The sequence below is a fragment of the Xyrauchen texanus genome, chromosome 3, assembly GCF_025860055.1.
Source record: "Xyrauchen texanus isolate HMW12.3.18 chromosome 3, RBS_HiC_50CHRs, whole genome shotgun sequence".
NCBI classification, from domain to species: Eukaryota; Metazoa; Chordata; class Actinopteri; order Cypriniformes; family Catostomidae; genus Xyrauchen; species Xyrauchen texanus.
In genome coordinates, this window is record NC_068278.1 from 40,282,582 (window position 1) to 40,310,421 (window position 27,840).

Below are 27,840 nucleotides of genomic sequence, written 5' to 3' on the forward strand. Positions count from 1 at the left end.
CCCGAGGATATCAACAAGCCCTTCCAGGTCCCAGAGGCTGTCGAAGAGCCCGTCGAAGAGCCTGTCCAGGTCTCAGAGGCTATCGACGAGCCCATCTAGGTCCCTGAGGTTGTCGACAAGCCCTTCAAGTCCCCTGTGACCATTGACCGTCCTGACCATTCTGTTGCTCAAGCCAGAAGCCAGCACCCATCACTTACCAGTCTGTTACTCAGTCCAATAACCAGCACTCATAAGACCCCACCCTCCAGTCTGTTTGTCTGTGTAAGTTTGTGTTATGTATGAGCACATGGCTTAGTCTAGTGTTTTTGTTTGCCCTGTGCTCTCCAAACTCCGCCCCCTTGTACCCTCTGGCCTCACCCCTATATTAGTCCTCGTTATGCTGATTGTCTTTACCTGTTTTCTCTTGTGCATTGCCTGTATATATTGTGCTCCTTTCCTTTTGTGTTTGTCCGATCATTTTGTTCCCATGTCTGTTGACCAGTGTTTGTGTGTTACCCCTCTGTCTCATTAGTTATCTTGTTATTCAGTTATCAGTTATTCAGTTTGTTATGTTTTGTTCCATTTGTTTTCTTATACGTTTTCTCCCACTTGAGAGTTTTGTTTCATGTGTGTCTTTTCTTTTGTTTAATAAAATAATTTGTTTCACTCATTCCTGTATTTGGGTCCTTCCTCCTCCTTACGTACTGTGACATAAAATACCTCAAGCAATACTTTTGAGTATCTTTCAAAGAATAGATAACGGAGTTCTGCCTGCTGCTAAATTCCAGCAGTTTTTTTTAAGTGTCATTGTTCCAAGATAATTGCCGTAGTTCCTGTTAGCTTGACTTAATTGACTTACAATTAAGAAAGCCTGTTAGGACTTTCTTAATTGAGGTGTTCCGAGCCACTCCTTTTGGGATTCCTGCTCTCGTTTATTAATTGGATCCATTCTGTTTCCCATTAGGAGCTGAATAATTCATAAAAGCGTTAATTAAGCAGACAGTGTTTTAAGCCAGAGAACACATTCATAGCCACTCCGACAGTGAGTCTTGATTAGAGCAGACAGTGAGCTTGGTGTGTGGTGATGTGTGTGCCAATGGGTGGGTAACAATAGATCAAAGGATTAAAACGGTTCAAGGGATTCCTTTATTTCATTGAATTGCTACTTGAATGGACTTGCTGTATACTCAAATTTAATATGACATCTCTTCGTAGGGCTTGGTAGAAAGAATGAAACCTAAAAAAACAAATATTCACTTATTCAGGTTTTAGCTAAACTTATGATCAATCTAAAACTTTATAATGGGTTTTAGTAATCTGCTGAACAACAGCAGACAGCTGTCTGATTTGGTTCAGCTATGAAATCGTGACTGGAATGCTCTGCAAAATATTCTCAAACTAGATACACTAATTTCAATTTCATCTTTAAAACTATTTTATCATCCTTGTTCACGGACACATGCAGTTGCTTCTCTACATAATCATTTTGTGTTGTCTACTGTGTTGTTTTAAATTGTATTTAATGTAATTGTTAACCTGTATGTATTTCTAATGTACTGTATTTATTTTAGCCCCATTACCTTTCCCTAAGTGGTTATTCCACTTGTCAGGCCACCATTGTAAATAAGAACTTGTTCTTAATGACTTGCCTGTAAAAATAAAGAAGGAAAAAAAAAAAAAAAGAAATCAGACATCAGAAGATTATAAAGGACAGTTTGGACTGCTGAGAAGATTAGTGGTTGCCCCCTGCCCCCACTTCAAGAACTGTACTCTTCCAGAGTGAGGAAAAAGGCTGGAAAAACACCACTCACCCTGCCCATTACCTTTTTGAACTGTTGCTTTCTGGCCGACGATTCAGAGCACCAGAACCGTCAAGCACAGGATCAGTTTTTTCCCCTCAGGCTATCCATCTCATGTACAGTTAAAATTGTCCCATTGAGAACAATTATGTGCAATACACAGTTTAGTCTTTTTTTATATTTATCCAACACATCTACCTCTTCTCTTCTGCCACTTCATTCCTCTGAAAAAAAAAATTACACTGTACATAACAGATTTGTATTAGAATTGCGCTTTGTATGTGTATGGGTGTATCCATGTATGTGTGTGTCTGTGTGTATGTACGTATGTGTATAATAATTTGTTTATTTTTTTATTATTATCTATATCTTGCTGCTGTTTTTGTATTGCTTTTATATTGTTGTGCACTGGAAGCTCCTGGCACCGGGACAAATTCCATGTATGTATCTGATTCTGAACAGGGGATCTGACAAGGAAGAACAGCCTGTAAAGTAAGATTGCCTGTGCTCTCTGAGTCTCACCCTTATTGGCCTGAAAGTCTGAAGTTATTATTCTTAATCACAAATTGTACTGATAATGCAAATAATGGTGACACAGCTGCTTGCTCTCCTCTGTATGTCAAGTCTTACCTTGATCCCCTATATTTCTATCTATTTATTGCTCTCAGTAGATTTAGCAGTAATAATTGAGACAATCCCAGTCCTGTAAATAGCTAACATACTACTCCCCTGGACGTGTTCTCTTCCAGTAAACAATACATTAGCTCAAAACAGCACCCATTTCAAATCTCATATGTCTAAAACAAACAAAGCACAGTGTTCTGCTATTTTCACCATTGATATGCACGTTTACCATTGTATAACTTAATCCGAGAGAGAATGGCATTAACAATGCTTTTAGGGCAGAGATTGGGGTTACATAAGTGTCAAAATAATGAAAAGCTGATTTGTTTTCCAACCAGTAAGGAACATCAAAGACAAGCAAATTGGTGAATGGGTCCATGAAAGATAACATGGACCAATTCATCAAAGCAAGAGAGATGGGGTTTAGTCATAGCTTGAAGGAAGAGAGTGATAGAGAGATATTTTGAGGGAAGGGCCAGAGGTTGATGAAGTGGAGTTTTTAGTAAGTCCATCTGGTGCACTGTCATGGAGATTTTAAAAAGCTAAACATGCCTGAGGAACCAATAGATGGAGAGTCACTTAGAGCACTCTTCCTCATACTTAAAGGAACATGTCACCTAAAAATGTTATTCACTTAAAATTTTAACATCCTCACCATCTGTCGAGAGAAGTAGAGATGTCCAATTCGGGAACTAATTATTCTTGTGCACTGGATCTTTGCAGTTACTTCTTTTGTTCTCAACTTCAGGTTGCGGTGGTTCTCAATTTAGAGGTGCAATCAGTAATTAATTACTAATTAAAAAAAAGTTTTACACATAATGAGATGAATAATTTTTTAAAAATAAATTATGTATACTCGTATGAGCTGAAAACCCCAGTCATATCAGTCTTCTAGAAGCTGTTGTATTCTACAGTACATGGATGTAAAGGTATTCAATGGAAAGGAGGAGGCGAGAACCGGCTTTTCAATATAAATAATAGGTTTAATGATAAACTTAAAAGACAACACAAACACACACATGACGGACATGTCCGCTAACGATCTCTCTCTCCCGCACGGCCCTCTGCAGTCAGCCTTTAAACCTCACGGAGGCATAATTAGCCTAATACGGGACCGGGTGTGTAGAATCACGACCCGGCCCTGCCACAATGGAGTTGAGTTTAAGGCATAGTTCACCCAAAAATGAAAGTTATCTCATCATTTACTCACTCATGCCATCACAGATATATATGACTTTCTTCTGCTGAACAAGAATATCTCACAAGTATGCTAGTTATTAATAAAGTGTTTCTTAATATGCTATACATTTACACTGAAATAATGTGTAGTTAGAGGTTTGTGTTTCTTTACATATTAAAGAGTACTCCCAATTAGTTACACAGAATACTGTAGAGATATTCTAAACTGAATATGCTAAAAAACAACACTGGTATCCGCTTGGGATTGGTATCGGCCGATACTGAGATTTCCGATATCAGAATCGGATTGGAAGACAAAAAGTGGTATCGGTGCATCCCTAATTTTTATTTGATTTCATGATTTTCTTTGCAAGCCTATTTGACTAATTCAAGTAAAAAAATTCAACTCAAACAATTAATTTGCGAATCAGATATCACTGTCACTATGATGCCTGTTGCTTGCATTTGCAGCTGACTGATTTATTAATTTTTTGTTGCAGAGATGACGATAGGGTCTGGGGAAATATATAAAATGTTACGATCCCTGGTTGTCTGCCCCGTGTTTTCAGTGTCACCGTCACCATGTTCCAGTCTGTCATTGTTCGCACCTGTTTATCGTTTGTAATCATCCTGTCCTTGTGTATTTAAACCCTGCCTGTTCCTCCATTACCATGTCATTCGCTGTTCCCACTGTTTTGACGTTTCTGGAAGGTCTACTCTGTCTCAACTGTTGTGATGTCGCTGATGTTTCCCGTGTTCTGATGTTCGCTCCGTGCCTGTCTTCCCGTGTTCATTCCTGCCGTGTTTTCCCAGTTCGTGTGCCCGTGAATATTTTCCTGTTTTAGTTTCTGTTTGCCCATCGTGGTAGTTTCATTTGTTCCTGTTTGTTTATTTTTCACTCTGTTCAATAAACCCGCACATAGATCCAAACTCCCTTGTCTGCCTCATCCTGCAATCATTACATAAAATTGAAAGTATGAATTTTATCTTTTAAATGTTGTGAATGAAAAATTAATCAAAAACATATACTTGAGTACAGTTAAAAATATAAAAAAATCTACTTTAGGATAGTAACTGAGTATTTGCACTAGGGCGGGGCAGTTCAGTTAATTTTGTAGTCGAGTACTAAAACGCATAAAAAAAAATATTACTTGAAATTTTGCATTATGCCTAAATTTTGGGGCAGTGGTGGCTCAGCAGTTGAGGCTCAGGTTTACTGACCAGAAGAATGGAGGTTCAAGCCCCAGCACCACCAAGATGGCACTGTTGGGCCCTTGAGCAAGGGCCTTAACCCTATCTGCTCCAGGGGTGCTGTATCATGGCTGACCCTGCACACTGATATGAAAACTAATACATGTGTATAATGTGTGACCAAAATAAAGGATTCTATTCTAAACAACAACTTTTCAATGAAAAAATGACAAAACACTTACACATAGATATGTAAATTCCAAGTCTTCTGAAGTGATACAATAATTTTAAATAATGGCTCAATTTTCTTTTTGGGTGAACTAGCAGGAAGATTTAGGTGAGAGAAGCAGTTTCAATGTTGCCCATGGCAGGCAAAGGCACAAAGGAATATCAATATTGCAATATTCATGTAGCGTTTTCACTAGTTTAATTTTTAAAGCTGAATGAGTACTGGATTGATGCATTACTTGTGTGCACATCCCTAATTTGTTTCTCTGGACAATGCACATGGACTACTTTAATGGTGCTTTTGCATCCGTTTTGAAGCTTTTAGTGCCCATTTATTGCAATTGCATGATAAAAAGTGACTAGTACATTCTTTAAATTAAATGACAAAAAGTAAAGTACAGAATTTATATTTATGGCTGAACCTTTAAAACCTTTAAACCAGTCTAGAAGGAAGATGAGTTGCCAAGTTACTTTTCATCCTTGACAAACAACTCACAAATGAAAGTGAAACTAAATAAACAATTAAAAAATCCTATTATTAAAATTAGAGCATGTCAATTTGATTGTTCTACATCATTGACACCAAAAGCTTGCTTCCTGGTTCCACAAGAGAATGAGAATCTCAAAGACATTTGGTTGAGTTTAAAAATATCTGTTGTGATCACTGTGATCTGTTTGGAGTTTGAGTCCACACCAAGGGAATTAAAACTGTTCTTTATTATTACCTTCTTGTGGAGCATAAAAATGTGTAGTTTGTAGCCTTTGGCTGAGCGTGCACCTCAGGCCTTATTGCTGGGATTGAATGAGCTAGATCATCACTCTTTTTTTCTTGCTTGCTTGCATGCCCTGTGTCTCCTCTGCCTCATGTTATCCCTGGAGAATGAACATGTGTCTCAACCTGCACTCATTTTGAATATAAATAAAACCATTCACTCTTTCTCTCTCTCTCTCTCTCTCTTTCTCGTGGCGCATGTTGGGAGGTTGTGGGTGAGAGTGGTGCTGAGCGAGTGAAACTGTGAAAGGTTTTATTTTTCCCCCTTTTTTTTCTTTTGTTTTTTTTTTTTTTTCTCTACTTTTGCATGGTTTGGTATTAGTTAGTTTATTTTGTGGGAAAAGTGGGAGTCGGTTAAGAGGAGGATGGCGTTCCACGTGGAGACGCCATCCGTTTCTCTGCGCAATGGTTTCAGGTGTTTGCCGGAGGACGGTGTGACGGTGGAGGATGTTCTAGTTGCGGTAGGAGAGAAGGTAGGTCATGAGAATATTTCCTCTGCTTCCAGAATGAATAGAGCAGTAGTCGTTTTTTTGAAACAACAACAACTTGTAAATCAAGTGATCGAAAGCGGGCTTGTCATTAAAGATGAGTTAGTGCAAGTTACACCGCTGCATAATGCATCTAGTAGAATAGTGATTTCGAACGTGCCGCCGTTCATCTCTGATGATGTATTAGAGCGTGAATTAGTGCGGTTTGGTAAGATTGCGAGTCCGTTCAGAATGATCTCTCTGGGGTGTAAAAACCCGGCTTTGAAGCATGTCATGTCTTTTAGAAGACAGGTTTACATGTTTTTAGAATCACCAGATCGTACACTTAACGTTTCTTTTCGCATAAAACATGAAGGGGGAGCATATATGATTTATGCAACTACTGGAAGTTTGCGTTGTTTTGAATGCGGTGATGTCGGCCATAAACGGCAGATGTGTCCGCACAAAGAGCGTGGACAGGAAAACATTAGCCCAGTGACAGAGGCTGATGTTCAGGCTACTCCAATACAGACGGGTCAGGAGGAGACTTCAGGCCTCACGGAGGTAAGACACTCAGAGGTTAACATGGCTTTAAATGTAGCGGCGAATACCTCAGAGATAGTGGTAGTGGCAACCAGTTCAAATACTGATGATGATGATGCGGTTAAGAGTAAAGAACTCTTGGTAGTTGAACAGGACAGTGAATGTGACGCGAATGTGTATCCAAGTACTAGTGCTGATCAGTGTGTGTGTGATGCGGAGGAGAGTCGAACAGTAGAGGAGGATCTGTCAGATGAGGCTGCTTCTGTGCAGGACATGGACTCCTGTTCACAGAATGGGTTTGAGGAGAACTCTCAAGATCTCCATAAGGATCTCTCTTTATATACCTTAGAGGAAATTGATCAGTTTCTAGATAATACTTTTGGAAAGCAGGTTGATGTTAAAGAATTCTTTCCTGATGTAGAGAAGTTTGTTAAGTCAGTTACTTTTCTTCAGAAGACTGTGGGGGTTGATCTCCTTAGTGAAAAGAAGCGGTTCCGTCTAAAGAAGCACTTGACTACAGTTAGAAAGTATAGAAAAATAGAGAAAAGAGAACGTCAAAAGTAATGTTGTAATTTTTATTTATTTTTTCATGCATCACATGGTGTTTTTTTCTTTCTTTTTTTCTGCTTGTCTGCTCTTCTTTCCAGTATTTTCTATGGAGGTATTGAGGGTTGGCTCACTTAACATTAATGGTGGAAGGGATGAACATAAGCGTGCTCTGGTTTCTGAAATAATAGAGCAAAAAAAATTAAATGTTGTTTTTCTTCAAGAAACACATAGCAATATTGCTAATGAAGTTGAGTGGGGTTTATGGTGGAAAGGGCAATATGTACTTAGCCATAAAACAAATGTGAGTGCTGGGGTGGCAATCTTATTCTCTCCAGCTTTAAGAGTTAATGTTTTAAAAACAGAAGAACCTGTAAATGGAAGACTAGTAGTAGTAAAGGCAGATGTTGATGGAGTTATTTTTTATTTTGTAAATGCATATGCACCTAATCTGGGACAGGAACGAATAATTTTTTTCAGTCTGTTAAGAAATGCTTTAATGTTGTGTGCTGATGGTAATATAATCATGGGAGGTGATTGGAATTGCACTGAGGATTTTACTATTGATCGCACAAATGAAGAACCTCATCTTCAGTCTTCATCTCAATTATCAAAAATAGTTAGAGAAATAGATCTTTTAGATATGTGGCGGATTAAACACCCTCAAGTGAGACAATATACTTGGATTAAAATGACAGATAACCGAGTCAGTGCTGCTCGATTGGATAGGATCTATATGTCAAATCACCTTAGTAGTCGGAGTATTGATTGTTTTATCATTCCAGTAGGGTTCACAGATCATCATTTAGTTTCTCTTACTATAAGTATGTCAAAGTGTATTAATAAGTCTTCTTATTGGCATTTTAATACTAAATTGCTTCAAGATCTTAATTTTTGTAAACATTTTGAGACTTTTTGGCAACAGTGGAAATTGTGTAAAGACACTTTTAAAAATTTAAAACAGTGGTGGGAAATAGGAAAACAAACATTAAAATGTTTTGTTTGCAACATACTGCTAATTCCACTATTAAATTAAGAGAAATTATTCAGTCAATTGAAAAGGACATATCAAAGATGGAGGTGGATTTAATTAATAGATATGATCCTAATCTGTTTAACAACCTGCAAGAGAAAAAAAGGGAACTGGGGTTGTATATGAATGAGAGGGTGAAGGGAGCTCTTGTAAGGTCTCGGTTTGTCTCTGTTAATGACATGGATGCTCCTAGTGTTTACTTTTTTAATTTGGAGCACAAAGTGGCACAACAGAAACAGATGTCATGTCTTCGACTTCCTGATGGGAGGGTGACCAGTAATATTACGGAGATGAGGAATCATGCAGTGACTTTTTATTCCAGTCTTTATACTGCTGAACAATGTGATATTGATTGTGCCGAACAGCTAATTCAAGACTTGCCTCAAATAGACACAGACTCTAAGACTGCCATGGACACTGAACTATCTCTTCAGGAACTCACTACTGCAGTTGGTCAGCTTGGTATTGGAAGATCTCCTGGTATTGATGGGTTGCCGTCTGAATTTTACAAGCGTTTTTGGAATTGTATTGGGGAAGATTTATATGAGGTTTTCTGTGAATGTAACAAAGATGGTTGTTTGCCTATATCTTGTCAACGTGCTGTGTTATCTTTATTACCAAAAAGGGAGATTTATCAGCTTTTAAAAAATTGGAGACCTGTTGCATTACTAACCACGGATTATAAAATTTTGTCTAAGTGTCTTGCTAATAGACTTAAAAAATACATCCACTTAATTGTACAAAAGATCAAACTTATTGTATCCCAGAGAGAACAATAATGGATAATTTGTTTTTAATTCGGGATATTTTAGATATTTGTAAAGGTTTTGAAATGAAAGTTGGTTTATTGTCTTTAGATCAAGAGAAAGCCTTTGATCGGGTTGATCATGGTTATCTTTTTAATGTTTTAAAAGCTTTTGGTATTGGTGAAAATTTTTTGAATTTGGTAAAATTGCTGTATTCTGATGCCGCTTGCATTGTTAAGGTGGGAGGTGGGCTAAGCCGGCCAATCCCAGTTTCAAGGGGTATCAGACAAGGTTGTCCTTTATCAGGGCAACTATATAGCATTGCTATTGAGCCTCTTCTTTTTAATTTACGTAAAACTTTGTCTGGTTTTATTGTTCCTGGTTTATCTCAGAGTTCAAGTATTACTGTAAGTGCTTATGCTGATGATGTGACAGTGTTTGTGAATCATGAAAAAGACATTAAGGCCCTGGTTTATGCACTCAATGTGTATGAAAAGGCTTCATCGGCGAAAGTGAACTGGGACAAAAGTGAGGCTTTTTGGGCAGGGCAGTTTTCTGTTGAAAATCTTCCACAGTTACCAGGAGGTCTTACGTGGAAAAGAGAGGGTTTAAAGATTTTAGGTATTTATTTTGGGAGAGATGAGTCTCAAAAGTTAAATTGGGAGGGTTTAGAGGAGAGAGTGTGTACCCGATTGTCTCGCTGGAAATGGTTGCTACCCCAGTTGTCCTACAGGGGAAGAGTTTTGGTCGTCAATAATTTAGTGGCTTCTACTCTTTGGCATAAACTGTGTGTACTGCAGCCGCCTATAGGATTAATTCAGAGTATTCAGAGGAGGTTGGTGACCTTTTTCTGGTCAGGACAACACTGGATCCGATCAGCTGCTTTGTATCTTCCAGTATCAGAAGGTGGACAGGGATTGGTGGATATAAAGTCCAGGATAATGACTTTTCGGCTACAAACAGCCCAAAGACTCTTGTACAATGAAAACTCTGCCTGGATGGACACTGCAACAGCTCTTTTGAGGAGGGCAGGAGGAATGAGTTTTGACAAACATTTGTTTTTAATGCAACTAAAAGAGAAAGAAATGGTGGATCTCCCCGTTTTATAGATCTGTGCTGGAGGCCTGGAAGGTCTTTATCAGTATCAAGATCACCTAATACACCTGCTGGTCATTGGTTGTTAGAGGAACCATTGTTTTTCAACTCCTTTTTAACTTCAAGACTGTTGTCATCTGAAAATGTGCGAGCACGACTGTTAGTGGCTGGATGCAATAAGCTGGGACATATCATGAGAAGTAATTTGCAGGACTTGAGCCAAAGAAGTGGTGTGAAATCGATCCGGTTTTTACAACAGTGCATTGCAGAGATATTTAAGGACTTGAGTACAGATTACCAAGTTTTTTGAAAGATCCAGATGTCCTAAATGAATGGGTTGAAGGGTATGGTCATTGTTTTCCCTCAATCACTGTAAGCGCAGCTGTGGAAGACTGGGTAGAAGATGAAAGCTGTTTACTGACTCTGAAAACACCAGTTCTGGACAGTTTTGATTCGGCTGGAAAGAAATCTCTGTACTTGATATGTATGAAAGTCTCTAACTTGCAATTTTTGAATGGAGTTGCTTCAACAAGATGGACACAGTTTTTGGATCTGTTTTTTCTCCTAAAGGCAGCTGGCGTACCCTGTACAAATGTCCGATTGACAAGCGGACCGGTGACCTCCAGTGGAGGATTGTACATGGGGCAATAGCTACAAACAGACATGTGGTACACCTCAATCCTAGTGTTGGGGTGGTTTGTCCATTTTGTTCTGAGACGGAGTCAATTTTTCATCTCTTTGTGCAGTGTTCACGATTGGGTAATCTTTTTGATTTTTTAAGTAATTGTTTTTTGTCCCTGGGGAAGTTTTTCTTTTCAATTGTTCATTTTCGGGCCAAAGTATTCTGTTCAAAAGAAGAATGTGTCGGTTTTAATAAATTTTTTATCTGGCACTGCAAAATTGGCTATTTGGAAGACAAGGAAAAACAGACTGTTGGGGCAAAGGTCAATAAGCGTTGTGCCTATGTTTTTAGGTTTGGTAGCTTCTCGTTTAAGGGTGGAGTATGCATACTACAAGTCGGTGGAATCTCTACCAAAGTTTATAGAATTATGGGGAATAAATGAAGTGTTATGTACATTGTATGACAATGAATTTGTTTTGAGGTTTTAAAAAAAAAAAAAAAAATTGTAATTTTTTTGTAATAGCAACTCGATTGTAATAAAGATGAATTAACTCTCTCTCTCTCTCTCTCTCTCTCTCTCTCTCTCTCTCTCTCTCTCTCTCACACACACACACATACACACACAGATGCAGTACTGTATCTTGGATTCTATTTTGGTTCTTTGAGCAGGCTAAGCACAAAGGTTGAGGTCTACTTGTATTGATTTGGAATATTTATCCCACATGATGTAATCTGAATGCTTTGCAATTTTTAAATCTTGTGCTTCATTATTGGCCAAACATTGACATTAACCAATAGAAATAAGTATCTTTTCTTAAAACAAATAGTGATGAAAATGGCTGATTATATTCCATCAATCAAAAAGCGTAGATAATAGATTGCTGTTAATCTGAGCCCAGATTGCTCTTTGATGTTACAGACAGATGCCATAAAGGCATTACAGAAGTAGTCAGTATAACTTGTGTGTGATCATTGTCTGCTTTCATGAAAGAAAGACAGTCTTATGTTTTTGGAAAAAAATTCAATTATGACATAATTTAAATGTTTTGATCAATTATTCTTTTTAAGAGCATAAGTGAGTTTGTTCATTACTCCAGAGATGTGTTATTTAAACTGTGTGTTTTCGAATGCCAGACTGTGTTGTTATAAACTAAGAGGCTTTTGATTAGCTATTGATGAGCTATTATGCTCTATAGGTTGGCCTATGTTGTTCCTCTTGTTGCCCGTCTAAGTTTTCTTCCTTTTTATATTTGTCTCCTTTTGATGTCTCTCCATTCACATCCCCAAAAAAGCTATTACCACTGTGAGGACAGCAGTTTTGTCCTGATGTCTTGGTAAAGTAGTCCAATGTAGTTGCTGCCTGCTGGCCTTTGCAGATATTAGATCAATCTCTGCTACCTCAGATTGCTGGAGTGTCTTCACACAGGAAATGCTCCACTGTGAAACGATAAAGAATATGTAAGCATCTGAGTAGAGACATCAGAACATGCCTGGTTGCTACTCATGGAAATTACATATATTCCATGTTTACTAAATGCTTGGCTATGCATGTGCTGCACAAACTGCACTGAATCATATGAATGAATCGTCAGTGAAGCACAAGGGATTTGAGAGATGATTGTGTGAGCATGCACGATAGCCCTGTTTCTGTAGAAATTGAAGTGAAATTACGGAGTTGTGAGAGAAGGAGCTGTGAGAGAACAAACAATTGCAAATGGTGGACAAAAGGAATTCTCAATGCAAATTGAAGGTGACAGCCCACTTGCCTGCAAGAGAAACTGGACACGGCCATCTGTCCTCTGTCACTCTCAACGGCCAGTTTATGTAGCATGCCCAAGTAGCTGTCACTTTGAAGATTCAAGGATAAGTCTCTCAGTAAGCACGACCTGATTATCAGGTTGTAACACTCCACAATATAATAAAGTTGAGTATAACAAAATAATGGGAACAAATGTCCTGCTTTCTAGTAGGCTACAGTAGTAGAAAAAGTATTACACAACACTGATGAATAAACAATCAGCCCAAGTATATTTACAAACCAAAATAACATTTACCATAATACAAGGCCAAGTTGTGTATGTGAGTGTAACAGTGGAATCCAGCATGCACAGAGTTAATGACAGCGTTCAGATCAGCCTCACCGGGAATTTATGTAGTCCGTGAGCAAGATCAAGTTAGAAGATGACTGGCTTATGTCCTCTGAAAAAAGGAATCCAGGCAGGAGGGTGAACCCCCCTAGACCGTGCCTCTTTCCCTCCTGGAACCTCTCTGTGGCCCTCTCGGGCCTACAGAGAGCTCCCTCCAAGCCCATTGTGTCAGTCAATCTGAAGGCCATCTCTCTGAAGATCGCCCTCCTGACCATGCTCACTTCCATCAAGAGGGACGGGGACCTGCAAGCGTTCTCTGTCAGCGAAGATTGCCTAGAGTTCGGTCCAGGTAACTCTCACGTGATCCTGAAGTCACAACAGGGCTATGTGCCCAAGGTTCCCACAACCCCTTTTAGGGATCAGGTGGTGAACCTGCAAGCGCTGTCCCCGGAGGAGGCAGACCCAGCCTTATCGTTGCTGTGTCCAGTGTGTGCTTTGCACATCTACTTGGACCGCACATAGAGCTTTAGACACTCTGAGCAGCTCTTTGTCTGCTTTGGCGGACAGCGGAAAGGGAAGGGAACTCTGTCTCCAAACAGAGGCTTGTCCACTGGTTCGTGGACGCCATAGCACTAGCATACCAGGTCCAGTCCATGCCCATCCCCTTGCGGGTTTGAGCACACTCCACGAGAAGTGTGGCATCCTAGTGGGCACTGGCCAGTGGCACCTCCCTAGCAGACATCTGTAGGGCAGCGGGCTGGGCAACACTGAATACCTTTGCGAGATTCTACAATCGCCGGGTCGAGCCGGTCTTGTCCCGTGTTCTTTCAGGTACAAACAGGTAAGTTTATTGTTGTGCATAGAGCCTTTCCCCTCCAAGGTAGGTGAAGCCGTGCGCTTTTTCTCCCATGCGTGTTCCCGACTGGTGGACACAGGATGCTCTTCTTCCTAGCCCTCTGACTCATTAATTCAGTGGAGAAATCCATAGTCAGACCCAGTACATGTGCTAATATATCTCCACAGGTCTCGGCTACCCTAGTGGCCTTCTGTGTGTATTTTGATACGGTCTCCCTTCTCTGTTTCGGTAGACCCACGTCTCCCTTGGAAGAGTCTCCTCTGCCCAGCTGCTGTGCTTGTAGAAAACTCCTCCCCTATGAACAGTCGGACCTACCACCGCACCTCTCCCATGTGTGGCCCCGTGGGCCCGTATGACGTATCTGCCACTTTCATACCCTCCCCCACAAGAAGGGCAGGGTGTGGCCTCCACTGCGTCTTTTCCCTCTAAAAGAATAGGAACGGAAAATAACACATTCCCGGTGCATTTTTATGAGCATTTAAGGCCTCAGCCAATTCTAATTTCTAAGTGGAGAGAAAGACTTAGAATGAAAAGGCTGTGGCTGGCATGGCCTGCTCCCATACTGGACATGTCTCCTTCCCCCACCTCAGGGCTATGGGGAAGCACCCCATGTTTTGGGGTGTCTGGGGAGGCTCCGTGCAGCCTGAATTCATCTGTCCTTATGATCGTAGTAGCTTGCCTACACCCGCATCAGCAGTTCATGTGACCAGTTCAGCCTTTGTGGCATTTTATATTGGGACGCCAAGTGTCACTACATCGACACAACGTCAAGTGAGTGACAGAAGGGGAACGTTGTGTCCCTCTTGCCACAGGCTGAACTGCACCGCTGTAATGTCCAGGACCTTATCTCGGTTCCTCAGTACAAAACCTGAATGAATCCGCATATTGTTCTCCCTTTTATACCCGTATGTCGGGGGGAGTGGCATGCAAGTTCAACTCGCCAGTTTCTCATTAGCCTTTTCATTCGTGGTTGTGATTAAGTGGTTCTCGCTCTCAATGGGGCACGTGGTAAGCTGTGCGTTGATCGCGGAGAGTAGCATGAGCCTCCACATGCTGTGAGTCTCCGCAGTGTCATGCACAGCTAGCCATGTGATAAGATGCATGGATTGACGGTCTCAGAAGTGGAGGCAAAAGACTTGTCCTTCACCACCCAGATGGAGGCGAGTAACCATGCCACCGTAAGTTTGGGTATTCCAAAACTTGGGAGAAAAGGGGATAAAATATATATTTTTTAAAATTATTAAGCATTTTATTTCTTACAGATTCCTTGCAACAGTAATGATCCACTTCCCGCCTCTGTAAATTGTTACAGTCACAAAAACATGGTAATTTAAATGAAATGTTTTGTTATAACCCCATATGGCTTTCTTTCTATTTCAAAAATATTGAAAAAAGTTTGTGCTCAGTGATTTCATAAAATGGCAGTTTATGGTTAACACATACCTCTTCATATTTCAAAAGTGTAATATATGTGACCGATCACGGAAAGTAGGGACACAAGTCGGTTTTGGGGCATTTTGAGTTATTCACAGATTCTGAAAGTGTAGTCTCCAAGCTTTCCAACGATTTGTAACACATGGAAATCTGACAATATTTGGAGAAGTTGTGGCCATTTGAAGGTAGGCACTCAAAAAAGCTAAAAGGGGAGAAAACGGCCTCAAAAGATTGTGCAGTTCTCACCTCTCTCTGCTGCTGGGAGTGACAATAGGGCTCATTTACATCTCATTTAGATAAGCCATACCCCCTGTAAAGCTCCCCCTGTAAACATGGACTAAACATGAGATAACGTGTACGTGTTCTTAGAATGAACAAAAAGCGACAAACTTTGATGTTTATGGAAACTCACCCCATAAGAAACAGAAAAGTATTCTTGCAGATCTCGTTGCCTCCAATGAAATAAGTCGTTCGGGCACACTTTCTCTTTGTCGGGGTCTTCTTTGTGGATGTAACCATCTCCGAAGTTTGCACTGTGCGTCTGTTTGCCTCTAAATGTCCAATAATTCGCATGACGCCAGTCCGATACATTCTTCCTCATCTTCATCTTCGCTCAGTTGTAGATTAGGGATATTATTCAGTCTTATCATGCCACTTTCATCGTCACTCAGATCGTCTTCAGAATCAGTGAACGCTTGTTCATAAGCATCCGGCTTGTCGAAGAAGTACTTCAAAACATTTTCGTTGTAACGGCCACGGTTCAGCTCGTCTGCGACATTCTTTGCGGCATCCATCTTCATTGAATTTTGATATCAGATAGAGCCGGCTAGAGCGCTGCATAATAAGTAGCCACGCTGTTAGGGGCGGGGCAAAAGCGCCGCGGCTATTCAGTACGGAAATACACACAGACAATGACACGCCCCTACTGCATGCTAGAATCTCCGAAAAACAAGCCGATTTCAACCTCAAAATGTACGCTTTTAAATATACCAATACTGTTATCTCAAACATGGAGAGGCTTCTTCATGATCTCAACTAACAGATTCTGCAAAAAAGCGGAAATCACCAATTTTGGAAAAAAACACTTGTTTCTCATTTTGCTCACAAGTTGTGCTGCCGACTTGTGTCACTGGTTTCCGTGACGGGTCACATATTATTGTATGCACCTATGTGTCCACACAAGAGGAACAGTTCATACAGTCCCCGTTGGCAAGATAAGCCGTTCAAGCGAGAAACCACTTTGTTTCACTTCAACTGGACCAGCAGTGATATTATCAACAGAAATCACAAAACAGCTGCACACAAACCAGAGGACAGAACTTAGAAAACATGTCTGGAGAGTATTAGGTTGAAAAATAGATGCATTTCTATGACCAGCCTTATTAATTTGAACCGGAGTACTCAGAAATCAAACAGAGAGACTAATAGCAACCACTGTCCAACCGTGTCTTAACCAGACGTCAAATGACACACGATAAAAGGTATGTTTTCTATGTTAATCATAGTTATTGTCCTAACCAGTGGCTTCCAAATGCTGTCTTTTCCAGGGACGTCCCTGCATTTTCCAGCAGGACAACTTCAAATCACATACAAGTTCACTAGGTAAAATATCAAATGATGTATTGTTGTAGTGCTTTCAATATAGCACAGGGTGAATAGAATTGACAAAATCTCCTTTTCATTTTTATTTGCAATTTCCATATGTAACGTAGTTCAATGGAAAGGAGGAGGCGAGAACCGGCTTGACAATATAAATTATATTTTAATTATAAACTGAAACAAAAGACACAAACACACACGACGGACATGTCCGTAAACGATCTCTCTCTCCCGCACAATCCTCCGCAGTCGGCCTTTATCCCTCTCGGAGGCTTGAGAAGGGACCAGGTGTGTAGAATCACGACCCGGCCCCACCCTCCACCCTGCCACATTCCTCCCTCGTTCTCTCAGGCAGGGGAGCCCCCGGCATGACGTACACCCCCCCCCCTTTCCCTGGGGGAGGGTGTGCCCGAAGCCCCGTCTACCGGCAGGTCATCCCCGTCCACCTGGATGAGGGAGGGGACAAGGGGAGGGAAACAGAAATAATAAAACTGGGGGGGGGGAGGGTACTTCCTGTAACAGTGAAGTACCCCTCAAAAAACACTGTAAAATTTAAACGACAGGGAAAAGACCAACGCGGAGCATCAGTGAGAGAGAGAGAGAGAGAGAGAGAGAGAGAGAGAGAGAGAGAGAGAGAGAGAGACAAAAAACACTTCTCCGATACACCGTAGCTTGTTCCTCGGTTCACTCCTCCACCCTTTAACGGACGGCAGCCGCGCCTCTCCGGGCGGATCGGAGGCAATTCTCCAGCCCCTGGTGGACGGAATGCCCCGCTGCATTCTTGGGGAACAGAAGGGGTCTCCCCCGCCCCTGGCAGCGGATCTCCCGTTCCAGCCGGTCGGCAGTGAGCCCCTCCCCGCTCGCGGTCGGCGGTCTCAGAACCCGCCGTGTTTCAGCGGCTGGTAGGGGACTCCTCCGCCACTGGCAGTGGCCCTGAACGCTCCAGGCGGTCGGTTAGGAGCCCCTTCTCCCCTCATGGTTGGCAGCCGTCCTCTGCTTCCAGGCGGCCGGGCTCCTCATTGAGGATCTCTCTCTCCCGCACAATCCTCCGCAGTCGGCCTTTATCCCTCTCGGAGGCTTGATTAGCCTGAGAAGGGACCGGGTGTGTAGAATCACGACCCGGCCCCGCCCTCCACCCTGCCACACCATTCTCCCAACTTTTTTGGAATAGGCATTGTACTTGCATTATGTGTTCATAACACTATGATACAACTGATGCTATGTTTAATATGTTGTAAATTCACAGTCTTTATACACACAGCATTACTCAGAATAAGGCTTTTCCATAATTCTTCACACGGGTGTTAATTTTGGGCCCGGTGTATATGATGTGAGAGACAATTGAAAATTGTGGGTTAGGCAGTGATTAAGTAGACATACAATATATTGGCTTAGAAGTGCATAAGTGGAATTTAGCATTGGTTAAAAAGTGAGTGAAGAATTATGTAAAAGTCTTATTCTGAGTAATGCTGTGTGTATAAAGACTGTGAATTTACAACACATTAAACATAGCATCAGTTGTATCATAGTGTGTATGTGAGTTGCACTGCAAAGCAAAATACACACAGTGACAGAACAGCACTGAAATAGAACTCACTCACTGTAAGATGTATTTGTGCCTTTATCTATTCAATAAAGATTATTCTACCTAATGCTCCAGAGTTTAGACCTTTGTGGCTGAACAGAGCTATGCTGAAAAATAATGGAGACAAAAGAAATATGGTGTAAAGTGAGGGTTTTTCATCTAGGTCAGCAAATTATTTTTATTATTTTATATTTTTAGGGCCATACAGTACCATATTTTTCTTTCCAGTGCTGCTGTGTGACGGTGTATCGAACACATCTATAATCAGAATTTATACCAACAATAATAGCTGCTATGAGTGCTTTAATGGAGTGTGCAGCTTTTATTTGCTTGCCTTCACACTGCGTTGTCACATTTAATGGGACAATAAACAAGAAAATTTAAATATTGGCAACCCATGTGACTCAAATACACTCCATGACTTCCCAACTCTCAAATTTATTCTTTTAAACAATTTAGAGTTGCATGAGGAGAGTTGGAAACAATTAAGTCTTTCTTGTGTTTTCAGACTTGTACTTCACAGTAAGTAAATTACCCTTGTCTTATTAGCTCCCCTTTGCACTAGTTTGCATGTTTCTTTATCAGCAGCTGAAAATGCACATATATATGATAAAACTTCTCTCCAATGTCAGACAGAGAAAACATGTTTATATTTATCTCACCTACCTTTGCTGCTTTCAACTTTTTCAAGTAAGATATTTTTGTACCTCCCTGGAGGCATACGTTCTACTCTTGACCTTTTCCATTGTAAATGGGTGAGGAAATTTGAGATGTTCGCTGGCCTCATTTTCCACAGTATATGAGCTCCTTCCAAATGTACAGAGAATTAGTGACATATGAAGTTGGGCACATGACCTGAGCTAGAGATGAAACTGAGAGGTGGGAATGAAATGTGGGAAGTTGATTTATCTCGATAGGATGTTTTAAGAATTGTTGTAGTACTCAAGATCGGTCTTCGTCTCCACCCGCATTAAGTCATAGAGATGGTAGTAGAGTTTTAAAGTTGCCAATTCAGTATATTTGCCATTCCAATGTATTTTATGAAATCATTTTAAATATTTTGTCCATCATAACATTATTGTTCTAACAAACTCTAGTCCACTGTCAAACGCAACTCCTCACATGCCCACAAAATGATGCTTCATCATCACACTTGTAGTAAAGCTTGCAGCTCATACAGAACGCTGCTGCCAGGATTCTGAGCAGAACCAGAAAATATGAACATATCACACCAGTCCTCAGGTCTTTACACTGGCTCCCAGTTACATATAGGATTGATTTTAAAGTATTATTACTGGTATATAAATCACTCAATGGGCTAGGACCTTAATATATTGCAGATATGCTCACTGACTATAAACCCAACAGATCACTCAGATCATTAGGATCACATCAGCTAGAAATACCAAGGGTTCACTCTAAGCAAGGAGAGTCTGCTCCTACAGTAGTCACATTCAAATCCAGACTCAAAACACATCTGTTTAGCTGTGCATTTACTGAATGAGCACTGTGCCACTGTGTATCTGACTGTTTGTACTGTATTTTATTTTATTTTATATTCTAAACTGTTTCAATTATTCTTATTTTTTATTTTTTTTTATTCTTATTTTAATCTCTTCTATGTAAAGCACTTTGAATTACCATTGTGTATGAAATGTGCTATATAAATAAACTTGCCTTGCCTTGCCTTGCCTAAAAACATTCAGTCTGTGAACCGAAAGAATGACTAGAATACAACAGGTCAATTGTTTTACTCCGAGACGAAAAGCAGATTATTTGTGCACAGCATAGAGTTACAGATGTTATGAACAGATGTGACTGACTTATCACGTTTCACTCATGAAACATAAAAAGAATATGAGAAACTGCTACACGATTATTAAAAGCAAATTCTCCTGTTTTAAAGAAGTCCAAAAACCCAGTGATACAATGTGTAGATTCTGTGGTACTTTAATCTTCATGGAGTGCATCTGACATCTGAGTCAGGTGAATGGAGGCTAGGTGGCTGTTCCTGGGTCCTAGTGCCTGCCAGATCCAACCTCTGTCAGTGTGACTAATGTGATTTTGACCTGCTGTGACTTATGGTCATCCATCCATCCAAAAAGTAATCCATATGGCTCCACGGGGTTAGCAAAGGCCTTCTGAAGCGAAGCGATGCGTTTTTAAAAGAAAAATATCCATATTTATAACTTTCTAAACTATAATCACTGGCTTCCAGTAACGTCCTTCCATGTGTTCACTGGCGTCCTCTATCCTCTGCGATTCCACGTTCGTCACTTCTCACCGGAGCTTACACTATGCCTACGTCATACGCCGGAACTCGTCTCTCTCTTGTGAACGTGCAGACGACCATTACTGGAAGCCAGTGATTATAGTTTATGAATTTATAAATATGGATATTTTTCTTACAAAAAGGCATTGTTCGCTTCAGAAGACATTTATTAACCACCTGGAGCCGTATTTATTACTTTTTTGATGGATGGATTTGCTTTTTTGGGCTTCAAAATCTATTCATTCCTATTATAAAGCTTGGGTATTAAAGTTGTATTGTTTTAGGTGGATGGTAAAACTTTTTAAAGGAGTGTTGAATAAAGATGGTTAAGTTGATTTTAGCTCCTTAGTGTTTGTTTGTATTTGTTTGCTCATAGAATACAAACGAAAATTCACACACATAAAATTCACCTCTGCAATGCCTGTTGACTATTTGACTATTTTATCAAGACATTTCTCATGGTACACACACACACACACACACACACACACATTAACTGTATACTGTATATATGTCAATAAACGAGGCGAATGAAGAGGAATCTTCATTTGTTTTCTGTGGGTGTTTTTATGGGAATGTGGATCTTTCAGATCAATTTGAGGAGTGCCTATGGTTTGCATGTTCCACATTTTATCGTAAGTGTGTCATGCAGTGTGGACTCGCACTGGTCTAGTCTTGGTCTTGACTCTGTCTCGCCCTGCCTCGGTCTTGACCTTGACTTGGTCTCCACCCCTCAAAATCTTGGTCTTGTCTCAGTCTCGATACACTCTGGTCTTGGTCTTGACTTGGTCTCGGTTTAGGTCGTGTTGACTACAACACTGGCTTTTAGTTTATTTTTTACATATCTGTCAGGTTTATTACTATTTTTTCTCTACAGATCTTTATGTAAGATATTTACTAGCATCAGCATGCTTTAGAGTTAAGCTAAGCTGACAGAGGAAAGCTGTATCTTTAAAAATTACATCATGTTAGCTAGTGAAGATTGCAACTCTAGTCTTGACTTTTTTCAATGGAGCGGTTCTGAAGAAGACCTACTTTTCTTCTTTTTTTTACTGTTTAATGGTGTTTCTAGGTCTGAAGTCTTCAGGGGGTACTGTGCATATTGCCAAGCTTTTACGGTCCATCCCGGATCTGTCCACAGATGCTGTTCTTCCTCCCTGTGGGTTAGGACACGGAAATTATGATAGAAAACAGAAACAACATTGTTTCATTATTAATCGCCCATAAAACTGGATTACACTACAAGTAGTGCTTTTTATAGTTATCTCTTTTCACAATGGCCTTAGAAGGTCACCCATAAGATTCAAGGGGTTTCATTGTTTAATTATACAGTATATCACAATGATGCTTGTGCTGGTATAGTTTTTTCGGTTAGCTATTATTACTTGATTGTTGGTGCTATTCAGTCACAATTGTGATGATTCAGAGGCAAAAGGGAGACTGAGAGCATAATGAGCTCACACTGAAAGCCCAGAGGATATTCCCAAACTGTAGTGAAATATCCAGGTTATATTGGCATTGAAACAAATGCTACAAGAAGGGATTTTTTGTTCAAACTCATGAAAACTCTTTTTCCTTTCTGTCTTGCACTATTCTTTTTTACTTCTCAATATCTCAATTGTTTCTCCTCAGTGAGATCAAATGGGAAATGGGTGTTCATGTACCCTGAAATTTACCACATGCTGCCAAATTACTGACATGCACCATCCACCATCAGACTTTTTTGCATAATTTCAAATATGATCATCTTTCCTTCTTGCGCTGCTTATAGTGCAAGCAACCTCTGAGTCACAGTTTCTGGTCCCATGTAATTTTGTACACATGAAGAATGAAGGTTGCGTTTTCGCTCTAAATTTAAATTTTTACTCCACTGATAGTTAGAGAATGTTACCCAATTTTAAACTAGTCTGCAGATACAAAATATTTAATTTACTTTGGCAATTATTCCTCTGAGCACCTGACAGAGGTGTTTTGCCATCTGGCTGGCTAGTAAGTAGTATCAGTTGTCAATTGAGATTGTATCCTTGTTTGCATTTGGAAACTTTTACCTAACTTTCAGCTAAGCAACTGTGTCAACAGATCTGAATAGATTCAAAAATTATTAAGCACACCACCCCAGGCTGTGACCTCATGGTCTAATCATCATCAGCTTTGTCACCATCAATCATATCTATGTCGCCGCAGGTCTCAATTGGTGTCTGGTCTGGTGGCTGGAAGTGAGCGTGAAACAGGACTGTTACACTCTTATCAGAACAGGGTTGCGTCTGCTGAGGCTCAGCACAGAAATGTCAGGTGTGTCCTCTGCCACTGTGATGAAGAGACCACTGGCTTATGGTTTATTCAGTAAAGCCCTGTCAGATGCCCTAATTTTCACTCTCACTCTCTCTCCTTTTCTGTCTACTTCTCCCCGTTTCGGTGCCTTTGCCACTTTTTTGCTCTGTCACTCTCATTCTGACACTTGGGGAATTGACTCAGACTGGTGCTCTCATTCTGGGAGGCCATCAGTGGGTATGAGTAACTAGCTAAAAGGAAATGGGGGTTTGATTAAATGATTCAGGAATTTTTGCATCTGTTGGAAATTTGAAAAACTTGCCCTTTTCAAAGAAAGGGGAGACCAGGGGATATTGTTATAGGGGGAAAGTTGTAACACTAAAATGTATTCAATCACAAATAAGCTTAATTTAAAGACTTAGGGCTCGGCCAAATTTACCTTTACATTGTTAATTTCCACAGACAAAATACAGACATCTCAATGGGAATTAGCACAATCAGGAATTTTGCCTGATGGACTTTTGGTGGTGAATAAATTTCCCTATGCTGATAACTATCAAAAATCAGCAAAAATGAGACAATGGAAGAAAAAGTGTTAAGATGAGATTTTAAATCATCGGGTTATTATACGTCAAAATGTAACTGTCAAAGTCAAACATGTGCATGACACATCTGCACATTAAGCCACAAGAACAAAAACTGGATAAGCCTCAAGAACACTGCTAAAGGTGCTTTCATGCAGGGTGTTCAATAAGCAAACGTCTATGCGTGGTTGTCTTTTTATGCTTAAACTGTTCATGAAATTTCCCCAATAAAAGACCATTTAAGGTGTTTACATGAGCTTACATGTTGTCAGCTTATTAAATATAATCAATTTAAGGTTGTGCATGTTAATATGATCACTAGAAGCAGGCCCGGATTGGCTAATCGGGAGCACCAGGAGAATTCCCGATGGGCCGGCCTGTTTTATTGGCCGCAAGGGCCGGTGTTGTCATGGCACTGGGTTGAAATATGGATACTGTCCCTAGGCTGCCTGCACTCACAGCAGCCCACTCTTTTTTATTTTACCTCAGCCCCACTCTTTTTATTTATTATTTTTTCACAGCTCACTTGCAGAGAGCAGCATGCAGGTTAATGACGTAATTATCTTTTGACTCCCCCAACAGCGGCACCTTGCTTAAAAAAAAAACGTCACTTGTAAACTTCAGTCAGTGGTGGTTGTGGTTGATGGAGGATATAGGCTAAAATGGACAATAGAAAGCGCAAAGAAATTTCAAGATTAAAAAAAGAAAGCTCTTCAAATTGACGTGGCAAAAAATACAAAACTGAGCAGCTTTTTCACCAGCGCACCAAATGAAGACAATGAGAGGGCCGGTAAGCTAACGTTAAGCTAGTTAGGAGCAGTGCAAGATGCTAGCAGCTGTGCAAAACGTTATCTGCAAACACCTTTCATATTTTTGTATCAAACTTTTTCTTGTAGTTCTTCAGCAGCAGCCTCTATTGTTCATTGAGTGAATATAAGAATTAGAAGAATTAATAAAGAGTATGGTGTAGAGCTGAAAAGATTAGTCGACGTTATCGACAACGTCGACAGTAAAAAATTGTTGACAATAATTTTTGTTGTTGAATTTGTTGTTTGATCTCATTTAACATAATATGAGATCACAATAGTCTGTAATGATGATGCGAGAGAGCGGCACTGCAGTTCGTGCCTGAGTCTGACTGAGGAAAAATTACACAGATCACCGTCCAGATGCACTCTAAACTTTCCCAACAGCTTCAGGTGATGTAGATCCCAAAGTATTGGGGAATTATACAAAAATATCAAATAAGTAAATACAGAAGCACTCTCGTTGTGGAATAAGTGGAGCCGGAGGTCTTTAAAGTAAACACCCTGGCATTACATCATAAATGCAGATATATTTCATGTATTTTATCTTTATTTAAGTTAAAATAATATGGAAGCAGCTCTTGTAGTTAACTACAAACTCCAAAACTGGCATTTCTCTGTGCAGTCAGCACCTCTTCTATGAGCTGCGCGAATGTCCCGATCTAAGGGGGAGAGATTTAAACTGCCCCTGGCTGAGTGACACACTGTCACGGGGATGCTCGTCCCTCGAGCCCACACTTACTAAAGCTAGATTATAACAGGATGACTTATTGAATCATAATATATATGTCACTGTGCATTTCTTATCGTGAAGAAAATTGGCAATACACAGCATTATTATTAAGAGAGAGTTCGTTTTTTTGTGAGTTAAAGATGGATTGAAGTGAACAGAAAGGTGAGAGAGGAAGTCTTCGCCCCATTATACACTGCAGCAAAATATGTTTTTGATTTGTTTTGGCTTGTTTTCCAATAAAAATATCTAAAACTCATGTAAAACAATGTACATTTACTTTAGGAACTATTCTGCAGAAGAAAAAAATTGTTATCTGAGAATGTTGAACATAATATTAAAAATACAAATATTTAAAAATATATAAAAGTCCTTTTAAAAAAGATGCGTTCACTTGAGAAGCAGCATATAAGATATTTAGACTTGAGAGAATAGACCTTGAATATAACTATATTTTGTCTTTACTGCACTTGCAGAAGTATAACCATGTGAAAGAAAATACACTTATATACAAAATACACTTACTGTATATTCAAGATAAATTCTCTTAAAGCAAGTCTAACTTATATGTTGCTTCTCAAGTAAATGTATCTTGTTTTAAGGATTCTTAGACTATTTTAAATGGAAAACAAGACAAAAACACTTTGATAGAAATAGGTTTTTTGCAGTGAATTTCTTTACTGAATTAAACTTAATAAAAAGTATTTTTTCCCTTTAATTCAGTGAATGTCATTTAGAGGTATTTTTAAAAGATGATTTTGTACTCTTTATTTTTAGTAAGCATGTTTAATACAACATTTTAAGTCAGGACACAAGCTCAATAATCACTTAAGAGCTAATGATTAATCATTGTAATAATTGCTGAATATTCGAATGATCGTTCTAATAATTTTTAGATTAATCGATTATCAAAATAAGTTAGTTGCAGCCCTAGTATGGTGTACACCTGCTCAATGAAAAATGCCCTGAGATAATTAATGATACCAGATGATTCAGCACTACATTAATGAAACTGACTTGACTTGATCAGAAAGCTTTGTAAAAAGGGCAGATTTGTGGTGAGAAATATGACAATTTGTAAAATATGATTTAGTGTCAGAAGCAGAGCCAGGACCCAGTTGTAGGTCTATGCAAGAGATTGATGCTCTCACTGTGGAAGACACAGGTAAGCTGTGTGAATAAGCTCTATGCCCAAGTGTTACTAGTGACCCATTATGTTTTTTATCAAAAGATAGGCCTAGTAAATATACAAAATGCCTAGAAAAATACAATGAATTACAAGGCTGTAGAGAACAGTGCACTATTGCAGACTTATATACTGAGGTTTTAATTACATTATTAACATTATTAATAGTCAGTCGTGAACTAAAGTGGGCCAGTCTAAGGCATGAAACTTCAGAGATAAAAATCAGGGATTCCATCTTGGTCTCTTATACCAAGATGGAATATATGTTGTAGTCTATTAGTTATGAAGGAAAAACTAATTGTTTTGTTTTTGTTTTACAATTGCCTCTTGTATCCCCTACATTTTGAAGCTTTTCTTTCTTTCTCTCTCTCTCAGGATAGAACAATGTCACTTACCCTTTGGACATCCACAAAGCATTCAATCCCCCCTTTGTCTCTCATTCATTCTCGCTCATTTAATGGCTAAAAACTCCTCACATACTGTACGTTATGTAAGAGATTTGCTCAATAGTTGTCCATGCTCATGTTGCATGCTGAGGTGTTGTTATATATCTGACCAGATTTGGTCAAGTGCAACATTCAGAGGCTACAAATGAAATGCTTTAAGCTGATTTACAGGTTTGTTGCTCTTATTTTTAGCCCCTTCCTAATTTATTATTAAGTATTTTGGGAGCATATTTAAATGAGGACATGCATGCCATTGTTCATAATTCATGCAGCAACAATTAGGAAAGGAAACATTGAATATGTTGTTCCGCTCCAGTTAAACATTTATGTTAATCTGTGTGGATCCATGCAAATGACCAACATGGTATTTTTGTTTAAAAAAATATTTGTTCTTTGAGTGAGCCAGAGGGATTCATTCACTACATTTAGCATTTCTTAGACTATTATATGTGATGTGCTAATAGAGATGGCCCAGTCTTCAAGGTTGCTATTCATTAGCTGATATATTTCTGCCAATAAATGCTTTCCATCTTTCTCTTAATTTAATCTCTTGTAATTTGAGAACATTTCTGTGTGAGCTCATGTTCTATACAGTCAGTAAGAGTCAGTCAGTGTTGTAAAAGTGGAGAGTATATAGTTGGGTGGGTTCCGATTTTATTGTTCAGAGGTAGCTATTTCACAGAAAAGGACACTTAGTGGTGTTGCCATTCATGTTTCTTTTAAGAATCAACTTTGTCTCAGATTTCTTCCCTTAAATTCCTTAGGAGGAATACAAATAGAAACAAATGACATGATTGTTGACATGCTGTAATAGTACAGAGCTATAAAAAATAATGTGGAGAGCCAGTGTTCGAATTGAGTCAGATCTATTGCAGATCTCTCTGAATCATCTGCTATGCACAGGGAGATGATGTCTGTATCAGGAGTCACTCTAAAAATACTCTCCACTCCACCAAAGCTTCCAGCTCTGTCCCTATGAAGAATATTAAATGTGAGAGATGGATGTCTGTGGAGATGAGAGCAGCTCAGAGAAGCGGTGGGACTGATTTACAAGGCTTGAGTCAATCCACAAGAGACCTGAGACTATAGTCAGTGAGCTTTTATAGGACATGTTTGGCTCTTAAAGGCCATGAATGCCAAATTACCTCTCCAGCAGGTCA

General features: G+C 39.7%; 1 protein-coding gene across 1 annotated transcript in view; it reads left to right on the forward strand.

Moving 5' to 3' along the window:
- LOC127619996 (whirlin-like) overlaps positions 1-27,840 on the forward strand; it is a 129,607-nt gene that overhangs the window by 6,893 nt on the left and 94,874 nt on the right. The gene's annotated exons all lie outside the window — the stretch shown is intronic.